The following is a 23,078-nucleotide window of genomic DNA, read 5'->3' as shown; positions in this document are numbered from 1 at the left end:
AAATTTGTTATTTTATGTGCTCATTTGTTTTGCAGTTTCAGCATATAGCAAAAAGACTTCTTAAAAAAGACCCTCAACTGTTAGCAAAAAACAATTGATATACATTCAAAGAAAGGTAATTCTGCTCAGAGATGCCCCACCAACTGAAAGATATGTGCGGGGCCTTGGGACAAGGAAAGGAATGGCTAACGTGACGCCCTACAGTCAAATAGTTGGCCAACACTGGTGTTCAAGTGGAAACACCAGAAGGCTAATGGCATCCACAGAATTGTACCTCAGCAGGGATCAGTCCGTCAGGAGAGGAAATGAAAACATAATACATGGCCCTGACTCAAAATACCAACCCTCCTCACTTTCAGCTCAGACTCCCAATATTTATCCAGGGGAACACAGAGACTTGCCAAAAACAAAAAAGTGCGTCAATACAGAACCAAGTCTGTTCGTCTCAGACAGTGTACTGTCTTCTAACAGAACAGACTCTAAAGAAGCAGTCAGGAGAGTGAACTAGCACTCGATCGTTATTATACCAGTGGAACGCTAGTCCTAACTAATGGAGTGTTTTCAAACAGCTCCAATGAAACTTGTTTTCTTGAAACAAAATGAATGATATTGTCAAGAAAAAATCAATTATAAAAGAAAGAAAATACAGACTTGTATTTATATAGCACTTTTCATGGCCACTGGCTTCACCCGAAAGACAGAGGTAAGGAAAGAATCAGTTCATATGTGATGCCCCACAGTAAAATAGCTTGCCAACACTGGTGGTCTACGTGAAGCAGAGAGCACAGAATCGTACCTCAGCAGAAGTCAGCACCGTCAGACGGTAATCCTTCAGTCCCGCACTGGAGCGTCAGACTAGATTTTTGCTCAAGTCCTGGAGTGGCACATGAACCCACAACCTTCTGACTTAGAGGCAACAGTGCTAGCAATTAAGCCATAGCTGATACCTAGAAGAAAGGAGACTATTGGATAAATGCAACTGAACAGGAATTTCCCAACATTTGCTCTTCTGCTACAATATACTGATATCCTCAACATGGGAATAAAGGAGAATACTGAAATGAATTCCAGTTGCATTTTTTTAGGCTGTGAGATTGATTTCAGAGGAGACAGAGAATGTAATGACGAGACAGAGAGTGTAACGACATGGAGCCTCAGGCAAGGCTGCGTCCCATCAAACCTCCAGCAGGTAACCGGAACGTGGATGATGGAGGTTCTGTCATAAATTTATTCCAAAACATCTGGAAGTAATGAAAACAATTCCTGGCATCTCAAGTTAGAATAAAATACTTCCAAAAACAAATTAAAATAAATCCACTGACACGTCAACATACTTCTGAAAAAGTACAGATTTACAAAGTTCTACAATTGTAAAATTCAACGAGCACAATGTCCAGATCATTGATCTGTGCACCAACTGCTTTATTTCACCACTATACTAGCAGCTAAGCACCCAGTGCTGGTGGTGATGTCTGAATAGAATTCACAATATAACACTACATACAAGCAAGACAGACTTGCATTTATATAACACTTTACAGCCAATGAAGTACTTTTTGATGTGTAGTTACTGCTGTAAGAAAGGAAACTTGGTAGACAATTTGCACACGGACAAGTCCCACAAACAGTAATGCGATAAATTACCAGATGATCTATTTTAATGATATTGGTTAGAAGATCAATGCCAGACAGGATGTTGGGGAGAACTCCCCTGCTCTTCTTCAAAACAGTGCTATGAGATCTTACACATCCAACTGAGGTGGCAGGCAGGGCCTTGGTTTAATATCCCATCTGAAAGCCAGAACCTCCAACAGTGCAGCACTCCCTCAATACTAGAGCACAGTACATTAATAAGAGACTTAATTACTTTTGAAAAGTCAGTACAAATGATTGTAAAACTGCACTTAGTCCTGGTCTCTGTTACAATTAGGGTTTCTTTTATATATTTTACACGCCCACTTTATATTTCAAATCAGTGTTACATGCAGTGCATCTAACTGCAAAAATTAAAATCTAGAATTCATGCAGTACCATGTTTGTATTACAAGCCTTCTCTAGGGTGAAGTGGGTTAGACACTACTTTCATCTCTGGAACCTACATGAAATCCACTTAAAACTGATCAGATGAAAGACTTCACTCTCGCTACAGTGTTTCACAATTCAGTGCCAATTGGAACCAAATTATGATTTCATTCAAACAAACAACAAAGATACTTGGAGCAGAAAGTGAAAATGGCAAATGGGTGCGCCACAGGCACTCTGCTGAGGCTGGGGGTTTATGCCATTATGCTGGGGCAGGGCACATACAGCTTTACCCCACTGCCAATTTTATTCTGAATCTCACCTGAGTGCACTGAGTGAAGAAGCTTTAACCTAGAACAACTCGTGCTGCATCAGATCTGGTAATGCTCAATGGGGCAGTGTAGAGGAAGTTTCACTTTGCATCTAACTATGACCATACATAGTTATGATTTTGGATTAGAAATACTCAACTCTGGCAGCATTTGTACAGAAGGAAACAGAGCCAATGTTTCAATGAAACAGAGCTAACATTTCAGCTGAAATATTAACTCCGTTTCTCCCTCCACAGATGCCCCCAGACCTGCTGAGTATTTCCAGCATTTTCTGTTCTTATTCCAGATCTCCAGCATCTGCAGTATTTTGCTTTTGTACGATTTCAGACTGTTTGATAGAACAGGGAAAAGACTGGAGAAACGTCAGCTCTTCACCTTGAAGCAAGGTAACTGAAAAGTGATTCTTCGAAGTATACAAGCAAATAATATGGAATATTACTTCAAGCTAAATTGTGACAGTATGACAAGGGGACACAGGGTCAAACTAGTAAAAGACAAATTTATGTGATGTCAAAAAGTTCTTCAAACAAAGAATTATCAGCACAGAAAATGGATCCACAGATGGTTGGCAAAGGCAAAACACAGGAAACATTTATGAAATGATTAGGTGTAGTGACAGAAAAGTGGGGCTCGAGATCTCACTGTATGGCTGAACCAAGAGGAGCTGAAAGAATCTTGTGACAAAGTAGCTGTCACATGTACAAAATGTGTGTATAAAAATTGATTTTGTCTTTTAAAAAGGTGAACGTGCTCCAAAATGGCTACCGGGAGGTAAAAGACTTGGCCTTTGTAAATTCAAACTATCTGACACGAACAAAGGAATACATTCAAAGCTAAGAGGTGCCATTTTCACCCATCATGAAATATTCCTGAATTGAATGGGTGCTTCTGAAACAAAGAAGGTGTGAAGTGGAAACATCATAACCAGAATATTCTTATCCTGAACCCATGAGTCACTTTGGAATTGAATGGGTTCTTCTGAAACAAAGAAAACGTGAAGTAGCCACAAGTTGGGCCATTGCCAGTCGCTACAAGGAAGAAAAACCCTGTCTCCCAGTAGAGTCGAGATATAAAAAATGTTGACCTCAAAAGGGTGAGAGCGCAAATGCGTGAGTGGATGCGGTTGGGACAATTTCAGGTTAAAGCTGTATTATCAATAAATAAATAATTTTGTATTAAACCTAAAAGAAAACCTGTTTCTGTCTATTTATTTGACAAATAAAACACAAAGGGGTTAATCCCTAACAAAAAAAGCTGGCTGTGGTCAGGTGGGAGTTGGACAGTAGCATTCTCTGATTCTATAACCACCCAAACCCCTCACCACATGGCTGTAACACAGCAGAAACATCAGATCAGACTTGGAAAGGAAATATGTTAGATTTCTGAATACACTGCAGCCAAAAACAATTTACATGTAATAATAGTTAAAAAGAAAAACAAAAATTATATTCAAGGTACTTCACTCCAATTCACCCCAAGGGGAGAACTACATCCCTTAACTTAAGTCCTACTGCCCACATCTGCTCTCTCTCATTTAGCAGCATTTCCAGATCACTGCTATTTCTCTCTACCAACACCCAAAAATGAACTGAAAAAGAAATTGCTGCATAAATGTCAAAGGATGCAAACTTTTGAACCATATATTTTAAATTCCCAGAGGACCCTCTCCCTTTCTTCATCTCTAGCACGAGTGAGAAACTATTGCTTATCAGAGAAAAGAAAGAAAAGAACCAGACAGGATGAAAAAGGAGGGTGTGAAAAAGAGATCCAACTGACTCCAGGAGAACCAGGATTGAGGAATAATCCCATTGTAAGGTTGATGAATAAGTTGAAAACACCTTTTCTGAATGTATTTGGGAACCTCCTGATCTACAGACATTTTAAACCCAAGTTCACCACTACTTATTCTCTACTTTTTGATTTATACCTAGCCAATACCTAAGCATTTAGAATAAGGTGGAGATATTAATACTCAGACTGGGAAAAGGACAAGGAGTACTAGAAACGGCTCTTTCGATGGCCAGATAATGTGGCCAAGCAAGGGGGGGAAAAAAAACGCTGGGATAAATATACACCAGGCCTGCAGCATGTAGGTATACTGAAATTATGCTAAAGCTTCACAATGCACTGATCCACTGTTACAGAAGGTTTATTTTTGTACTAAAATCTTAGACTTCTGTGTGTTTTAAAAACTGAAAAAAGGATTTTAAGTAGACTTAGACATCTGCAAATAGCTGGAATCTTTGGATGTTGACTTTGTATGCAAGAATAGAAGCACGCAGTTTCAAGGAAGCAGGAAGGGGTTTTGACCTCCTAAGAGCAACACTGAATGACAGGAGACTCTCTGTCTGATCAAGTAATCGGTTCAGGAAGGCTTTTTGCCTTCCCTTTGGACTTTTAAAAACCAGTGAGTTGGACAAAGAACAGGCATTTGAAACTTAGACCTGACCTCTCTGGAGACTAGAGAAAAATACTGCCCTCTGTGAAGGAAACCTGCATCTCTTGATGAGAAATCCTGCATTTGAAAGGTGGCAGATTTCTATTGCCTCCTGCCTCTGAAGAATTCCTGCATCCAGTGTGGTTTCTGTTGCCTCCAGTGTTTTGGGAACTCCCAGAACATGAACAAAGCTTCCACTGCGGAGTTCTGAGCAGGCCAGTTGCTGCACCCATGCTGAAAGATGTGTGTGATGTCTGCTGTAGTCAAATTGCCCTGAATGCCTACCCATCAAAGGCTGTTCATCAACCTCGCCTGGAGAGATTTCGAGTGGCATCCGACTATTCGACTCTGGGACAGCTCACTGTACTGAAAACATCCTACCAGAATGTGATAAACTGATTTTTTAAAATTATTCCTTCCATTCCTAAGAAACAGCTGCAAACCAAAATCCTTTTATCCCTCGGTTAACCAGTTTTTTTTTTAAATGTATGTATGTGCATGTATGAGGGCTAAGGAACTAAGGAGCTTTTCATATACAGATTTATCTCATTAGTAGTTAAGACTTATTGTTTCTTTTCTAATAAATAGTTAATGTTATTGTTGTTTAAAGAAACCTGGTTTTGAGTGCTTTCTTCTGGGGGACAAAGAGAGTGTCTAATTGGCAATTCTTCGGTAGGTGGGAAAATATATTGATATGCTGTGACCTGTGGAGTAGTGGGACCGAATTAACAGTGCATTTCTCCCACCTTAGTCATAACACTGCCATGTTACAGTGCAGTTACCAATATCAAAACATTTTAACACTATCTGCATGAAAGGATTACTCTGTTGTTATCCAGGACAGTGCATAACAGGTGTAAAACTCCTCCACTGTGCATAAGGACACATTATTGTCCTCGCAATTCTAATGTATATATAATTGGAAAAAGCAAACAAGTTCAAAAATGGAAACTGGATTATTCGGGGGGTAGAGGGCACATCTGTGTAAGTGAATGGGTTTTAAATGAGTTAAAATTGGGCGCCATGAGTTTAAAATTAGCGCAATGAAGCACCAATGCTAAATTTGTATCATATAAATCCGAGTGCACAGCCTCACAGAAAGTACGCCTTATAACAGCAGCATGAAAGTGTGGGCCAACAAATCTGCTGCTGGGTTAATGGGCTGGTTATAGCTACATGAACCCAGAGCAGTGGTGCAAAAACACAGGGCTCCCACAACCCTAATCACAGGCACATCAAATGTTGAACAGCCTTCTGAGGAGAGATTAGAAAGCAGAGTCTCAAACCCAAAAAGGTGATGGAGGGTAGACCGAAAAGCTTTTCAAAATATAAATGGCATAGATTAAGCAAACCCAGATTATTACCGCAATGCCAGTCAAGCAAATAAGACCACAGCACGTAAATCAGAAGTAGCAAAAAAAAATTTTAACTATCAGGCAAATCTTCTTTACTCAAAAGGGCAAGAAATATTTTGCACAGTTAGGCAAGTTATAGGAGGTGGATGAGCTGGGCGTACAGCCAACAAAATCGGAATTCAGTGATGCCATTGATTCTCTAGCCAGTGGAAAAGCCCCGGGAAGGACGGCATTACCCCTGAAATAATCAAGAGTGCCAAGCCTGCTATACTTTCAGCACTCTACGAACTGCTTTGCCTGTGCTGGGATGAGGGAGTAGTACCTCAGGACATGCACAATGCCAATATCATCACCCTCTATGATAACAAGGGTGACCACGGTGGCAGCAACAACTACCGTGGAATCTCCCGGCTCAGCATAGTGGGGAAAGTCTTCGCTCGAGTCGCTTTAAACAGGCTCCAGAAGCTGGCTGAGCGTGTCTACCCTGAGGCACAGTGTGGCTTTCGAGCAGAGAGATCCACCATTGGCATGCTTTTCTCCCTTCGCCAGCTACAGGAGAAATGTCATGAACAACAGATGCCCCTCTACGTTGCTTTCATTGATCTCACCAAAGCCTTCGACCTCGCCAGCAAACGCAGTCTCTTCAGTCTACTAGAAAAGATCGGATGTCCGCTAAAGCTACTAAGTATCATCACCTCATTCCATGACAATACGAAAGGCACAATTCAGCATAGCGGCACCTCATCAGACCCCTTTCCTATCCTGAGTGGCGTGAAACAGGGCTGTGTTCTCGCACCTACACGGTTTGGGATCTTCTCCCTGCTGCTCTCACATGCGTTCAAGTCTTCAGAAGAAGGAAGTTTCCTCCGCACAAGATCAGGTGGCAGGTTGTTCAACCTTGCCCGTCTTAAGAGCAAAGACCAAAGTACGGAAAGTCCTCATCAGGGAACTCCTCTTTGCTGACAATGCTGCATTAACATCTCACACTGAAGAGTGCCTGCAGAGACTCAGCGACAGGATTGCCGCTGCCTGCAATGAATTTGGCCTAACCATCAGCCTCAAGAAAACGAACATCATGGGACAGGACGTCAGAAATGGTCCCTCCATCAATATCGGCGACCACGCTCTGGAAGTGGTTCAAGGGTTCACCTACCTAGGCTCAACTATCACCAGTAACCTGTCTCTCGATGTAGAAATCAACAAGCGCATGGGAAAGGTTTCCACTGCTATATCCAGACTGGCCAAGAGGGTGTGGGAAAATGGCGCACTGACACGGAACACAAAAGTCCGAGTGTATCAAGCCTGTGTCCTCAGTACCTTGCTCTACGGCAGCGAGGCCTGGACAACGTATGTCAGCCAAGAGCGACGTCTCAATTCATTCCATCTTCGCTGCCTCCGGAGAATCCTTGGCATCAGGTGGCAGGACCGTATCTCCAACACAGAAGTCGTTGAGGCGGCCAGCATCCCCAGCATATACACCCTACTGAGCCAGCAGCGCTTGAGATGGCTTGGCCATGTGAGCCGCATGGAAGATGGCAGGATCCCCAAGGACGCGTTGTACAGCGAGCTCGTCACTGGTATCAGACCCACTGGCCGTCCATGTCTCTGCTTTAAAGACGTCTGCAAACGCGATGTGAAATCCTGTGACAATGATCACAAGTCGTGGGAGTTAGTTGCCAGTGATCGCCAGAGCTGGCGGGCAGCCATAAAGGCGGGGCTAAAGTGTGGCGAGTCGAAGAGACTTAGCAGTTGGCAGGAAAAAATACAGAAGAGCAAGGGGAGAGCCAACTGTGTAACAGCCTCGACAACCAATTTTATCCGCAGCACCTGGGGAAGAGTCTGTCACTCAAGAATTGGCCTTTATAGCCACTCCAGGCGCTTACCCATTGTCTCTCGAGACAAGGAGGTCAAAGAAAGAAATATTTACTAAGAGCTGAACATGCAGCTTTGCTGATATTTTAGTTGGGCATGCACAATACCTAATGTGAAGCTGAGCCCTACACACTAGGAAGATCCCTCGGTTCCATCACAGTGGGTGGGGGAGTGGGTTTTCCACTTTCAAGAACCATCTTTCGGAATATGTTTGCATGTGAAACGTAACCCAAGGACAGGATCAGATGACCTGATAACATTGTGAATCTAGGGTCACAGATGAAGAAAGCATGGTAGTTTAAGGATGGCACTGGCAGCACTGCATCCACTACAAGTCACCAACCTCAAGAACTAGAAAGGGTGGGGAAGCATTTAACATAACACCCAAGAACAAAAAAGAGGAAATTATCATTCCCTTAAGCTTAGGAGAAGTCTCTGAACTTCCTGTGACTGACAGTAACTACGAGAAGCCGAATGACATCATGAAGCAGCAGTTTGCAGATGTCACTTCATGTCTCAAATGGCTGTAATTAACTTCACAACAGGTCAACTGGGAGTGGGCTGTGAACACTTGTATAATTGGTTTCTCAAACTCCCGCTACTGAAAATGGATAAAAAAGCTGGGACTGGGTGAAAGTCAGTAATCTCATGGTGGACATCCCAACAAAGCTTCATCACTTCAGAACCATCCTCTGAACCCCAAAATCAGCTAACACCAAAAGCACTAAATAAGTCAAATTTTCATTTTTGATTTTAAGGAATTCCTGGATATTTCCTGGTGTTTTGTGGATCATATTCCACAAATATGTTCATTTACAATTAAGGTCATTGAGTTACCAGTGATAAAAATCCATTTTTATTCAATGGGATTCTAGGATTTTTACCTGAGTTTGAAAATTACATTCTGCAATTCCTGTGAGGACCTAAAATCAGCGACCTTGATTTAAGACCTTAGCAACTTACATTAAATGTGATGTTCCTCTAGCAACCACTGATGGTGTGAACTCCAGTTACACTCTGGTCAGTCTCTAATCATAGTCAACATGAAACTGATAATGTGTTTTTATTCCCATTTATACAGGTTCAGAGACATGAAGCAGTTGGGAGAAGTAAAAGTTGATAATGGAAAAGAATCAGCCTCGCTGTTCCAAACAAACTGCTTGTGTTAGAGCTGAGAGAGATTAAGGGTACATTCACAAGAAATGCTGGAAATACTCAGCAGGTCTGGCAGCATCTGTGGAGAGTGAAGCAGAGTTAACGTTTCAGGTCAGTGACCCTTCATCAGAACTGGCAGAGCCAGAAATGTAATAGGTTTTAAGCAAGTAAAGCGGGGTGGGGCAAGAGATAACAAAAGAGGTGTTGATAGGACAAGGTCACAGACAATAACTGACCAGAAGGTCATGGAGCAAAGGCAAACGGTATGTTAATGGTGTGGTGAAAGACAAAGCGTTAGTACAGAGAGGATATTAATTGACAGAAAACCGAACAGCCTGGCCCCAAGCACCAACATGAAAAAAAAAGTGGGTAGGCACAGTAGAAACAAACTAAAATAAACACAAAAAAAGAGAAAAAATAAAAATAAAAAGGGGGGCCCCATCATGCTCTGAAATTATTGAACTTCATTTTGAATTTCAGAGCATGACAGGCCCCCTTTTCATTTTTATTTTTAGTTATTTTTTCATGATGTATTTATTTTATTTTAGTTTGTTTCTAGGAAGGTTATGATGGAGCTGTATAAAACGCTAGTTAGGCCACAACTGGAGTACTGTGTACAGTTCTGGTCACCACATTATAGGAAGGATGTGATTGCACTGGAGAGGGTGCAGAGGAGATTCACCAGGATATTGCCTGGGCTGGAGCATTTCAGCTATGAAGAGAGACTGGATGGCTAGGGTTGTTTTCCTTAGAGCAGAGAAGGCCGAGAGGGGACCTGATTGAGGTATACAAAATTATAAGGGGCATTAATAGGATAGATAGGAAGAAACTTTTTCCCTTAGCGGAGGGGTCAGTAACCAGGGGGCATAGATTTAAGGTAAGGGGCAGGAGGTTTAGAGAGTATTTGAGGAATAAAATTTTCACCCAGAGGGTGGCTGGAATCTGGAATACACTACCCGAAGGGGTGGTAGAGGCAGGAACCCTCATAACATTTAAGAAGTATTTAGATGAGCACTTGAAACGCCATAGCATACAAGGCTACGGGCCACGTGCTGGAAAATGGGATTAGAATAGATAGGTGCCTGATGGTCAGCACAGACACGATGGGCCTAAGGGCCTGCTTCTGTGCTGTATAACTCTGACTCTATGACTTCACTCACTCCAGATATACTTCAGGCCTTTATACCCAATACACATTCCACATTTAAAGAAAGGACTTGCATTTGTGCAGCGGCTTTCACAAACTCAGGATTCCTAAAGCATTTTACAACCAATGAAGTACTTTTGACGTGTAGTCCTTGCTGTAATGTAGGAAACATCACAGCCAATTTTCAGAGCGAGGTTCTGCAAACAGCAATGAGTTAACGATCGGGTAATATGATGTTGGTTGAGGGTTACATTTTGGTCAGGGCATCAGGGAGAGCTTCCCTGCTCTTCTTCAAACAGTGTCAACCAGAGAGGGCAGACAAATACTAACTTAACACCATTACTCTGTATCTAATCTATTGGAGAACTGACCTTGAAGTGTTTAAAACTACATTTGTGTCCTGATAAGTTGCACGCATAGCATTTTGAGTGCATTCCGTCCATCCAAGCAAGGTCGGTTACAGAATAGATTAGGTACAAAGTAACGCTGCATTTACACTGTACACAGATTTAACATTGATGAAAAGGAGAACACTAAAATGGCATCAGTCGTAGGGTTCTCATATCTGAATCAGAAGGTTGTAGGTTCAACTTCCACTCCAGACTTGAGCACAAAATCCAGATTGACACTCCAATGCAGCAGTAAGGGAGCACTACACTGTGGATGAGATGCGAAACTGAGGACTGAACCAAGTTTCCGATCCTGATCACTATCAGTGGACTCAGATTGCAGATGATAGGTGTAGACAGGATCCGGCTCAACTGTGAAAGCCCCACAAGACTACCTGTCAATACTCACTGTCTAAACTCAAGTGAAGGGTGACCACTGAGATAGAGAAGTCATTAATGAGATGGTTGTTCCAATGTGGTCAGACATTATATCCAGACAGCTTTAAGTCACGATCTTGGACAGCAATGACCTGAAACTAGGTTCTTTGTAATATCAGCACACAGACACTCAACATGTTCACAGGAAGCTTCTTTATCGGCCAATTTGATGTTTATTTTGAACAGATTCTTAACACTTTTAAACAAAGAAATTTCATTCATATGCTTTCATGTATACTCAAGAGTCCAGTTTCAATGCACAATGTGAGGGTGGGGTGTCACACAGAGTTTACCCTTTAATGTACTGGAGAACGAATGGATTTGATTTTTTTTTATTATAAAAATGTTTTCTCATATGGTGCCAAGGATGAGATATCAGGGACAGCGGTACCAGAGAGTTTCATTTGATGCAGAAAAATGGAGTCAAAGACTAACTTGGCTTCACCTACTAGCATCCACGTCAACCTTGGGTTGTCGATGACTGAAACATCAGCCAATGTAACCAAGGCCCAATGTTGCGTCCACTTCCAAAATAGACAAAGGGAGCTGTAAGCCAGGAACAAATTAAGTAAAGCAATTTGAACTGGTGGCAGACAGGATATCTAGCACTCTGCAAGTTGTCCCAGAATTTGACTACTACTTCAGAATTTCTTGCATCTCTGCTCTTACCAGTCTACCCATTACTCACAACAATGTGACCACTGGTCTCAGTTCCATAAACTGGAGAACCTCAACTCTCTGCCCTGTTCCCCAGCTGCTGAGAATGGGTAGCTGGCTGGCTGGATAGAGACTAGTTTTCATCTACTCAAGGTACCTCTTCCAGTCCTCTAGGTCCTGCTCTGCTATTTCAGTCTCAAATGACTCCCTTCTTCCTCATTAGCACTAATGGTTCAAGGGCCTGTCACAGAATACTTTTTAAAGAAAATCGAAAAATTGCTGCTGATGCACTTTTCTTAAAACATGTGAGAAAACCATTGAGTAATGTGGACAGATTTCACCTTTTCTCACCAGATATCCTGATTTAAGGCCAGTGTCAGTAGCAAGCCAAAAGTGCCACGGAATTCAAAAAGCCTGCATTATAGAAGGGAGAGATTGACGAAAAGCAACGATGGAGTTGAAATAGGTGATGAAAGAAAAAAACAAGGATAAGGAGAGAATGAGAGATACAGTTGAAGCTTCATTTTAAAATTTTGTTTTATAGAATATATGACTAGTATAGCCAAAAAAACTACCCCTGATTTTTGATTAGCTTCATAATTTAAAGTTAGAGTTTACTGTAGCATCAAGCTACTCGGCTGAACCACAAAAATTAAAATAGCCAGCACAAAACCAGGGGGAAAAATCTTCAAATCAGAGCAAGACCATTCAGGAAGCCCATATTCACACAAATGGGTCATGGAAAGCTTCCCCCCCCCCCCCCACCCCCAAAAAAAGTGTAGATGTCAGGACAATTGGAGCTTTCAAAACGGATATGAACAGAATTTTTTTTTTGTTTTAGGTAAGGGTATCAGGATATGGGATTGAGATATAGATCAGCCCTGGTCTAATTGAATGGTTAAAACAGGCTCAAGGGCTGAATGACCTACTCCTGTGTTCCTATATTCCAAGGAAACTAGAATTTCTAAGGACCTGTTGGCAGCCTTTGGGTTAATAAAACAAATGAAATATCAGGAACAAACAAAGAACCTCTCTTACTAAACAGTAATGGATTCAAAGTTCTGTCTATCTATTAGTAGATCCACACTTGCTCAAATCTACAAACTTCAGTCAGATTCAACTTGTCAGATTCAGGCAGGACAATCAGTAACACTCCCAACTGATGGTCTTAAACTAACCTTTAAAAGCACATGAAGTTACATGTGGAAAAGTATTTGTTCAAAATAAGTGATATCTTCAATGCTCAGCATTAGCGTACAAAGTATTAAATAAATTAAGACTTTTAAATGGAACCTTTCTGTTAAATGCACAATGCCCACCAATTCTGAAAAATTACATACGGCCCCTATAACTGCATAAACAATTAGAGATTCAAAGAGTTTCTAAAACTAAAGCAGACTAAATCATTTAATCATAAAACAGATGAACTGTCCAATGCAGAGTGGAAGCAAAAGAGAGGCATTTCTAAAGGTTGCTTTGGAAAGCAGACTTAAAAAAAAAGGTGGAAGACAAAGATCCACCAGCACTTCACTTGGACAGGTGGCATAACCTTTAGAAAAGCACAAACTGCTCTCTGCAATACCATATTCATCCAGTTCACAGTGAATGCCAGGAGCAACTCAATCTGGTTTTCAATTCTACACAGGATGATGCCACTACTGTCACAAGCAAGACAGCTACACTGCCCATTAACTGCATTGTATGTTTGAATGCTTCTCCTTCAGAAAAGAAGAAATTTGAGTTCTAAAAAAGTTTTCAACAAAACAAAAATCCTAAAACAGCCTGTAAATCTCACAGCTTAACATTCTTTGTCAGGACTCTATTCAGCTCCTGAACATTCTCCATTGGAAATTATCGCTAATTATTGTCACTATATTAATCAAAGTTCAAACTAACCTAACTGCCACCATCAGTTTACTTTTCTTTTTTTATTTGTTTCAGAAAATACAAGCTGGTATCCAACACATGTAAAATAACATGAATGTCAGAAAGTGTGCTACAAAATGTCTGTGGTTGCAACTATACTAAAGATTTTTAAAAAATATATAAAGAGAATGACAAAAGATAATTGTTTTTTAAAATATCTTTAAAAGGGTGCTTCCACACTATATAATTTCATGTGTTTTACAGTGTTTACAGTACAGAAACAAACCATTCAGCCCAAAAGGTCTATGCCAGTATTTATGCTCCATACAAACCTTCTCCTACCCTATTAACATATCCTTCTATTCCTTTTACCGTCATAAACATATCCAGTTTCTCCTTAAATGCATCAATGCTATTCACCCTCAATACTTTAAGATTTTTTTTAAGTGCGTTTGGAAAAGCAGCGAGTGCCAACCACATCTACAAAGTGGCAGAAAGAAAGTACTAAAGTCAAAGGCATAAACAAGCTCCATGGAAATCACGAGCAATGGTCATTGACTGCATCTATCTAATTCCAACCGTATGGGTGAATTCACTCCCCCTGTATTTTCATTCTCACCTCGCTCCAGAATGCTATTCCCATGCCCTCCACTCACTTGCTGTTTAAAACCAAAAAAAAAAATCCAACCCTTCAAAGCAGATAATTCTTCATATACTTTTTAAAAATTCAATAAATTTCCCTAAAAAACAGTTGGTGCTTTCCATATCACAGAAGCACTTCTAAATTTTCATTGTATTATTGTAGGGGTAGGTATTCAGCTCAACACAGCAACAGAGTGGGTGATAATACATAGCATTACTCCCCAAGCTTGCATCCTCCTCCAATCCCTAACTTCCAAATCATTCCATACTCCAGCTGGTAATTTCTCCTCCAGATTTCTGCACACATATCACACCATCCTGACGAAAACAGGAAATGAAACTGCAAAGAATTCCTCAGTTTTGGAACACCTAGAATACCGTATATAGTGCCTTCCCTTTCCCAGTCAGCACACGGGTGTCTTTAGATTGAGAAAGTGGTCATTTCTACACAAGAGATCTAGAAAAATATACAAATGAAACAAAAAAGACAAATCTTCCATGAACAAGAATGAATTGAAAGCCAATTCAACAAGGCAACAGACTACCTAATTTTTAATTGTTTAATTTCAGAAACCAAATTTAAGTAAATTCTCAAATCTAAAACAAATGCAACACACATTTCTTTTAAATTTCCCCACAAAATAGTATAGCAAAACAATGAAATGGTCATGATTTTTTATATGAGCACACGCAGTGAGCTAACCTGCTAATACAACTTTTCAGAAATAAACAAACATTCTCTCCTGGCTGTAACTTGCACGTTTTCCCCTCCTACGCATTAATAAGAACCATAGGGAGAGGGAGCCAAGATCAGAGTGACAGATGGAAAACAATACTGGAATGATACCACTTTGGGGGCACAAACATGCCCACCAACACTGACCGAAGCCCTGAACTGGAAGTACACCCATTTCAAACTAGATTGGTAACGAATGCATTCCCAAATACACTAATAGAATTTAATATATCTCATGGGAGGGGCGATGGGTCAGAATAAAAAAGGACAATCGGGGCAAACCATGTCTTTTTAAATATAAAATCCAGTTTCGTTTCTCCAACTGCATACCTGCTTCCTGCACAGAATTCCACGACGCCGTTCCGGTTTACTCCCATTGCATAGCAGTCATTGCTATCCCAGCATAACCCTAACAGCAACATAGAAATTCTTAGCAAATTAGTTCTGCGTTTGGTGGGACTGGCCTGTCGCGAACACATCCGCAGCTGTCCAGTTAGCTCCATAACCCTACTGATCGAAGGTTCGAACCTGATGCACACCCATGAAAGGAAGCATGCTAATTCACTGACATTGCTCAACAAATTCTTCACAATATCTTCCCTTTCAAGTCAACAACTGGGGCTTGTTCTAGCAAATTAAAGTCCACGCTTGGTTGCAAACGGCTCCTCGGTTTTTTTTCCAAAAAGGTGCCGAATGCTACAGAGGCGAGCAGATTTTAAAAGCTGCACGGCGAGAGCTTTATATACAGGGGCTGTGAGGAGGAGACTAAAATCGATTTATTTCCTTTTAATCAATCATTTAAACGCATTTCACGAGGCAGATCTAAAAGAGGAATTTAAAGAGTATTCAAGCCAAAACAAAACATTTCTGAAATCCATAATGCAAGTTGTCTGATAAGCAAAATGTTCCATTTCCTCTCCCTCGATTTCCATAGTAATGGAGCAAATATTAATTTGTAACAAATGTGTTGTAACATTTCTGGTGATATGTTTATAGGTCGGAAACATTAGAACAAAACACCACCCCTGAATATCCCCTCAATTTCCTCCCTAATCCATCACAGAAACACATAATACAGAAGACAAATTTAAAATACAAAACCTGACGATTGTAAGCACAATCCAAAGATATCAGAGCCTCAAACTCTGCTCGAAAGTAGCGTATTAAGAAAATATTTTGCGAAACAAAACTTAACTAGCATTGACAGAAAACAAATTATATGAAATGTAACTGATCAAGTGTCCCTATTAATCAATACCAACTCTTGATACAGGAAAAACAGGAGAAAACAAAAGTACATCAGGTCAACAGTTGCATCAAACACATAAAAGGAGGATGAAGAGCGAGAAAGCAAAAAGATTCTTCCAGTACAGTGGATAGGAATCGCTTGCCTTTTTACATCCAGAAAGTGGTAATTTAATTTAAAAAAATACAAGGGGAAATATGCAAAATAGGTTACAGTAAAAAAAAACATTACAAAATGCACTCATCATATTCCTTCTGAAAATGCCCTCATCCATTAGTTCCCCGGTTTAAAAGTAGAAAATGTTTAGAAGTTGAGATTGAAGCGCCCAGCACAATTAGCAAACAGCTATGTGGAAAGCTAGGAGATTCCATTTGCAGACACACGCACACACAGAAAGACTCCCCCGCTCATCGCTTAACAATGCAGCTACTTTCCCCCATCAGCTGTAAAACTGGAGAGAAAGAGGTGGAGAGAAAAAGGAAGGTGGAGAGGCGAAGAGAAGCAAAACACACAGCAATTCAAATGTATGCCCTTTCTTCCGGCTGGGACAATGACTGACTGAATGAAGTGTCTGGAGCTGGAGCTGGAGCTGCAGCCCCTGTGTGCAATGTATCCGTGTGCGCCGCTGGTAACACTGTATTGCCCCGTGATACACTGTTGCACCGCGGTTACTCTGTCTCTCTGTGAATGACAGCTTACCTTCATGCCAATCTTCATCAGACTGACACCGCCGCGGCGCCGCCACGCGCTCACATCGATACATCCCCATGACGTCAGCGCGCCCCGGCCTCTCCCCTCCGGCCCGCCCCTACGTTTCCATTGGCTGTCCACTCAGCACTCGTCACGCGCGGGAAGGCAGCGCGGCGCCCTGATTGGAGTCACTTCCGACTAGCCCCGCCTTCCATCCCGTTTCCACACCCCCCCCCTACTACCCCCCAGTCCCCGTTTAGCGAGGAGGAGAAAGAGATGGTGTGTGTGAAAGGGGATGGAGCAATTATGTCATTTAGCCCACCCCCGTCCCGTGTTGCGCCCGCTCGGGCTACGCTATGTTTCGAGTTCGACCCGTCTCCAGACCAGCAGGCTGTAATTGGACAACACTCCTATCACTCAACTGTCGCTTGAGGGCTTCCGTTCTCAGTAGTTAATATTCATTACCTGGGAGTTTTTAAAGGGCAAAAATATTAGCGACAATCCCCAAATGATAAGTAAGTCAGAGAATGGCGTAAAGTTGCATTGAACCACCCAGCTATCTCTGACAAGGGAAATAAAACATCATAATTGCAGCTCATTATATTTTTATTGAAGCATGATTAAAAATATATAAAATCCACTCAATGTTTCAGCTTTTTTTGTTTGATGAGAGAGCCACAATCAAGTTACTGCTGCTGTGTTAATCTCATTCTCTGTATCTCCACATTAAATTTCCATATGCCAAGCAATTTCTGCCTTGAAACAAACACCATAAACAGCCACCAGTCAGGTCAAATTTCTTATAGAATAGACAATTACTTCATCCGTCTCAAAATATTGAGACAGACAACAGACTGTTAAAACAACAGCAACTTGTATTTATATAGCATCTTAATTGTAATAAAATGTCCCAAGACACTTCAAAAGTGTGTTATCAAAACTGAATTTGTCACCAAGGCACATGAGATATGGCAGGTGACCAAAAGCTTGGTCAAAGAGGTAGGTTTTAAGGAGTGTCTTAAAGGAGGAGGGAGAGTAACAGAGGTGGAAAGATTTAGGTAAGGAAATCCAGAGCTTTGTTCCTAAACAGCTGAAGGCACGACCGCCAACAGTAGAGTGATTAAAATCAGGGTTGCTTAAGAGGCCAGAATTTGCCAGAGCACAGAGTTCCCGGCAGTTATAGGGCTTAAGGAGATTGCAGAGATAGGGAGGGGTGAAGCCATGAAGGAATTTGAAAATAAGGATGAGAATTTTAAAATCGAGGTGTTGCTGAATGGGACCTAACATTGGTCAACGAGCACAGGTAAGATGCGTGAGTGGGACTTGGTGTGAGTTAAGACCCAGAAAATAGAGCTTTGGATGACCTCAACTTTGCGGATGGTAGAACTAGGGAGGTTGGCCAGGCATGCATTGGAATAGCAAGATGAGAAGTAACAAAGGCATGGATGAGGGTTTCAGCAGCAGATAAGCTGGGGAGTCAGGTGATGTTACAGAGGGGGAAATAGGCAGTCTTAGTGATGGTGCGGAAATGTGGTAGAAAGCTCATCTTGGGATCAAATATAACACCAAAGTCTGGTTCAGCCTCAGACAGTTGGCAGAGGGAGGGATGGAATCGGAGGCAAGGGAACAGAGTTTGTTACGGGACGGAAGACAATGCTTTTATCTACCCAATATTTGGCTGGAGGAAATTTCTGCTCATCCAGTAATAGATGTTAGACAAACAATCTGACAGTTTAGAAATAGTGGAGGTCTCAACAGAGGTGGAGGTGAGGTAGAGCTGGGTATCATCAGTGTACATGTGGAAACTGACTCTGTGTTTTCGCATGAGGTCACCAAAGGACAACATGTAGATGAGAAATGGGGGGGGGGGGGGGCAAGGAGGGACCACTGGGGACACCAAAGGTGCATAAGTGAGAAGAGATTCCATTGCAAATGATTCTCTGGCTACGACTGAATAGATAAGAATGGAGCTCAAGTCTCAGTGCTGACTAGTCTTTGTATTTGGTCAACCCTTGAGGCCAGGTTTCATTTGCTTTTGGTGGGAGGATGAACATAACAGTCCAAGAATGCCACCTAAAATGGTTACAACTAAACTCCTGACGGGTTAGGAACACCAAACAATAATAATTTGAATTTATACTGCTTCTTTATTATTTAAAATAATCCATAAGTGTTGCACTTATGGAAATTGATAAGGAAAATATATGCTGAGCCTTGGAGTAAGAAATTAGCTGAATTAATTGAAAGCCTGATGTTCTGGCAGTTTGTTCCTAAGAAAACTGTAATGTTGACCAAGAGAAAGATATTGATGAAGTATGAGGAGGAAAGTGAACCCAAATCAAGCCTTGTCTTAAGGAAAACTGACTTAAAACACCTATTTCGGAAATCACACCACATCCTCAAAATGCTCAGAACACTACAAAGGAGTTAGACATTATTTTCATAAGTGTGAAATAATATTAGAGTAATAACCTTCAGAATGGTCTTCCTCAGTCTTTGATTGGCATTGAATCTCTGCATATCGTGGTAGATTGTCTATTGGTAGGTGACAAAGATTTTTCTTTGGTATGTAGGAGTTGAATGATGCTTTTTTATTTTAACCTTACAACAACAACTTGCATTTATATAGTGTGTTTAACATAGTAAAATATCTGAGGTGTTTCAAAGGAGCGTTATCAAACACTGAGCCATAAAACAGATGTTAGGTGAAGAGGTCGGTTCTAACAAGCATCTCAAATGACAGATCACACCCAACAACAGCCATGCAGAGAACTGCTGGCTAAAAGAGGAAGAGTGGTGTTCATTAATCTTCAAAAAAGAGGAAATGGAGGGAAGAGATGAACTGATGAATCAAGTGACCTAAGTTTCAGATGTGATAAATTCAAGGAGCTGGAAAAATGGATCAGAAATTGGCCAGACAATAGGACATGGAGGATAATTATAATGGTAATATTAGCAAAATCATAAATCCTTCTGCCTTATCTCCAGTTCAGATTATATACTAAGGCTCCATTGTATTGATGGGAAGAAATAGATGGTATGCAAAGGATTCAGGAGTTCTCTTTTCCAACCTAATTTCAGACAAGAAGTTAAACTGAGGTGCTGTCTGTCTCTTCAAGTGGAAGTAAAAGATTCAATGGCTCTGTTGAAAGAAGAGTAGGGGTTTGTCCCAGTGTCCTGGCTTCCATTCCTCCGTTAATCAACACCAAACAAATGAGCTGATCATTCACTTCATTGCTATTCTTGAAATCCTGCAGTGCACAAATTGGCTCCCTCATTTACCTGTATAACCAAAGTGATTGCACTTCAGAAGTAATTAATTGTGTGTGAAGGGCTTTGAACATGAGTATGCAGGTTCTTCTTTCTTAATCCCAGCCCAAAATTAACCAATTTTGCAAAGCTCTTATTTGGTAGATCATAATTATATCCTGAATCTACATTGTCCACAGTTTATCTGCAGTTCAACTAAACTATTCCTTGAAATTCTTCCCCCATAGTCATTTTGGGAAGAATGTAATAACTTAAGGTAAAGGCACAGCCAAAGGTAATAGAAACAGCTCTTGTTCACCTACAATCTCACAGCAATGTGTTATATTCTTTCTGAGATCCCAAGGAATTCTAGGAACCAGATAAGAGAATAAGTAAGGAGTAGAAGGCACTTTTGATTTAATAGAAGGTAAAACAGCATAGATGTATTCTCATTATCTGTCAAGACTGAATATGATGATGTTGTGAGTGCACCAGAAATCTTGTCTGTGTCATATTCACTACTGATGGATAAAATGATGTTTCCTAAACCTCAATAAAAAGCCCAGTTCAATTTTTTAAAAATGAGTACTATTTAAGATTTGGATTAAGGACTAATTCTATTACCAGGGATAAATTGTAGGACTGCTACAATTGACAATTCTCATAAATTATCTTTAGAAGACAGTTAAACACAATTTTTCTTAGCTTGCTGACAAAATAGAACTGTGGCAAAGCCAAGTAGAGAAAGCAGGTATTAATCTAAAAGGAATGCAAGGGGTTTTGCACAAACAAAATGAGAATTAAGAGGAACCTTTTCCAATTACAGATATTAGATTTGTGGAGTCACGGGCCGAATCATAACTGTGTCGATTCTTTCAAAAGCAAACTTGAAATTTTCTGTAGTAGGAGAGCTATCTTGACTACAAGACAAAACAGTGGCGAATGGGGTTGAGGAATTCATCAAAACGAATTAGGCTTTTTGGTATTTTAATTTAGATTGTGGACAACAACAAATCCTTTAATATCTGAAGAAGCCCATTAGTAGAAAGCTACCATAAGGTTTCTAAATACTTAAAATTTATATAAAACGTTTAAAAAAACCCAAGGAAAACCTCCCAGTATTTAAAAACTACTTTCCTCTTTACTACAATTAAAAGTAAATGTTATTATTTAATGGTTGGAGTATGATAGATCATGGCCATTTTGTTTCCACTTTCTTACTTTACAACAGTGATTACACTTCAAAAGTACTTCTTTGGTTGTAAAGTGCTTTGGGACTCCTTTCTTTCACTGATATTTATATTCCATGAAGGAAAGAAGAAAGAACTTGTATTTGTATGGTGTCTTTCAAAACCTCAGGATGTCCCGAAGTGCTTTACAGTCAATGAAGTACTTTTGAAGTGTAGTCACTGTTGTCAGGTAGGAAATTATGCAAGTTGAACTTGTTTGTGTTCCAAATGAAATGGAGATTATTTGTGATCCATGGCTGGGCAGGATACAAGAAAAAACTGATAGGTGACTTTTAGCTCCCTTACAGCCACCAATATTTTTTTCAATTGGATGGATATTACTCTAGTCATTGTTCCCAAGAACAATATTCCCTATTTCCTCCTAAGCTTGACATAAATAGAAAGAAAGCAAGAAACAAGCAAAGAAGGAACTTTCATTTATATAGCATCTCATCAAATCCTCAGGACATCCCAAAGCTGTTCAGAAAAATGAATTACTTTTGAAATGCAGTCACTGTTGTTACATGGCAGCCAGCTGTACGCAGCAAGTTCCCACAAACAGCATATGAGATAAATGAGCAGTTGATCTGTTTTTTAGTATTGTTGGTTGAGAATGAATGTTGTCCAAGTCACTGGGAGAACCTCCTACTTGTACTTAAATAGTGTAATGGGATATTTAACATCCAACTGACCAGACCGGTTTAAAGCATCATCTGAAAGATGGCACTTCCAGCAATGCTTCAATACTATTGTTATGATCATGTGAGGAGGGATCATAAGGCTCCCCTCTTGTCCTTCCTTTTATTTGACCTCAAAAGGGCTTATTCCTTTTTTAAACAGTGGATGTGCTTACCACTTCAGTGAATGTTTTATCTTTTACCTTTGTGGTGATCATAAAAGAACCAATTAGACAGGTTTTGTTGAGTTTAAACAAGAAAGAAGTGTGTTTATTATACTTAAAATAACTAAACCCAATCTAAATAAAATAATAAAATTACGCTACACTTTCACTCACACATGCACACGAAAATCACACACACACACAAATAGATTACAGATTGAAATGGAATAGATTTGTGTTGTGTTAGGGTCCAGAACAAATAAAAATAATACATAATCTGTCATCTGGTAGCTTTAGTGGTTTTTAGGTTGAATTCGTGGTCCTGATGTTCTGCATTGATAGTTGTTGAGATAGTTGAGCAGAGGGCTTTCTTCTTGGTGTCTTTGTCTTGGATCTAGCAGTCGGCAGCTAGGCTTCGCACGCCCCACCAGGCCTTCTGGAGAGAGAGAGAGAGAGACAGCCCTTCTGGATTCTGTCTAGATTGAGTTTATGGCTTGTCTCCTTGTCCAAGGGAAACTCCTAGCTTTCACAGAGATAGATAGTCACATGACTGTCTCAGTGTATTCTCTGGTACTTGCTAATGAGATTCAAGTTTAGGAATTTCCATCTCTCAAGTCAATGGTGCCAATGTTTTCCCCTGAAGGGGTTCACCCTTTCAATGTTAATATACCAGGATGGCTTTGAATGTCTTGCTAATGAAAACAATCTCAGGTAGTTCAATCAATAGGGCAAGCCATTGTTTTGAGTACAGGCTAATCAAACATGTGTCTTCACT

General features: G+C 40.6%; 1 protein-coding gene across 4 annotated transcripts in view; it reads right to left on the bottom strand.

Annotated features, from left to right (window-relative positions):
• Nucleotides 1-17,066, bottom strand: part of pknox2 (pbx/knotted 1 homeobox 2) — a 435,336-nt gene extending 418,270 nt beyond the window's left edge. For 2 of the 4 annotated variants that reach the window (XM_068053838.1, XM_068053847.1), the window contains exon 1: nucleotides 16,994-17,066. The gene's annotated coding sequence lies outside the window, so the exon portion shown is untranslated. Of the gene's footprint in view, nucleotides 1-796; nucleotides 860-15,378; nucleotides 15,398-16,993 lie in introns of those variants that run through there. The other 2 variants (XM_068053843.1, XM_068053842.1) reach the window with 2 other exon arrangements.
• Nucleotides 17,067-23,078: the final 6,012 nt, after the last annotated feature.

The sequence above is a fragment of the Heterodontus francisci genome, chromosome 22, assembly GCF_036365525.1.
Source record: "Heterodontus francisci isolate sHetFra1 chromosome 22, sHetFra1.hap1, whole genome shotgun sequence".
Classification (NCBI taxonomy): Eukaryota; Metazoa; Chordata; class Chondrichthyes; order Heterodontiformes; family Heterodontidae; genus Heterodontus; species Heterodontus francisci.
This window is presented reverse-complemented; position numbering and strand designations above follow the sequence as displayed.